This window comes from Eptesicus fuscus, chromosome 4 (genome assembly GCF_027574615.1).
Source record: "Eptesicus fuscus isolate TK198812 chromosome 4, DD_ASM_mEF_20220401, whole genome shotgun sequence".
Lineage (NCBI taxonomy): Eukaryota > Metazoa > Chordata > Mammalia > Chiroptera > Vespertilionidae > Eptesicus > Eptesicus fuscus.
In genome coordinates, this window is record NC_072476.1 from 53376668 (window position 1) to 53378130 (window position 1463).

The 1463-nt window shown below is 37.5% G+C and overlaps 1 pseudogene; it reads right to left on the reverse strand.

The window, feature by feature from the left end:
* Positions 1–507: 507 nt before the first annotated feature.
* Positions 508–656, reverse strand: LOC114232626 (U1 spliceosomal RNA; annotated as a pseudogene).
* Between the last annotated feature and the right edge of the window lie 807 nt (positions 657–1463).

Sequence of the window (1463 nt, forward strand, 5' to 3'; positions counted from 1 at the left end):
GATTTTCATTTGATCAACTGCCTTATTTCTTTATTATACTCTTGCACATAGGTCACTGTTAAATGTCATGGCTGCTTTATGTCAAAACAAAGCGAAAATATGCTACTATCCATCTATGGACATAAATTCAAATTTAGTAAGAATTTTCCTGAGAGCTATGGTAAGAATCTTTTTTACTTTTTAAAGAACCAACGGGTGCAGATGGAACACGATGAATGTCCCCGCCATGTTTCATTTGGTTTTCTGTTTGGCTTCCATTTGATAGTGACTGTCTAGATACCATAAACGGTCAGCAGATGCATAGAGCAGGAAGTTATTTTTTAGAGATAAAAATTATGGGTTAAGTTCTCTGCAAATCAATGTGATATAAGAAGCTGAAGGAAACAAACTGCAAAGAGTTCCAAAAGAAGAAAAACACTTGATATTGAACCATCACATAAAATAACATTAAAACAGCCTCCAATGATTCTTTTTTTTTTCTTTTTTTCTTTTTTTCATTTTTAGTAGTGGGAGTCCCCCACTACCACAAATTACGCAGTTGAATTTCCCACATTTGGAGAAATTGCAGGGGTCAGCACATCCAGAGTGCAATGGATAAGCCTCGCCCTGGGAAAACCACCTTCCTGATCATGTTATCTCCCCTGCTAGGTAAGTATTCAAATGATGCTTAATTCTTTTTCCCCCCTGAATTATTCTAAGTGATCTTTTAGATTACTAAGATATTTTCCAATGTATCTTACCAGTTACCTACACTTTTCATAGGGAGTCAGAAAAAAAGAAAATAAGTCTAGCATTTATTGAACACATATATTGTCTCATTTATCACTCATAATAGCCATACAAGGGAAGAATTGTTATTTCCATTTTATAGGTAAGAAAACTAAGGCTTGGAGTGCCTAAAAAGAACTTATCCAAAAACATAAAATAGAAAAGTTAGAGTCAGATTTGCAATTAGTTCTGTTTAAATCAAAATTGATACTTTTTTCCTTACCCTCCACTATCTCTGGCTCTATAGGAATGCTCTGCTATCAGGAGAATAGAAACAATGTTAAAAAGAAAACAGCCAGCCCAGCCAGTGCAGCTGAGTGGTTGAGCATCGACCTATGAACCAGGAAGTTGAGTTTAATACCTGGTCAGGGCACATGCCGGGTTGCAGGCTCCATCCCCAGTAGGGAGAGTGCAGGAGGCAGCCAATCAATACTTCTTTCTCATCATTGATGTGTCTATCTCTCTCTCCCTCTCCCTTCCTCTCTGAAATCAATAAAATATATATATATTTTTTTAGAAAGACAAAGCAAATAGCCAGTCTTGGTGATCATGAGCTCTGTCCTTCAGTCCCTGCAAAATGGGAGGCCAAAGTGAAGAAGCATAGACTTGACTTAGAGCCTTTGCTGTGGTGCTTCATTAGATAGGGGTCCCACCAAGTGGCACCTTACATGGTTTCTAAGAGAAAGGATTTGAGG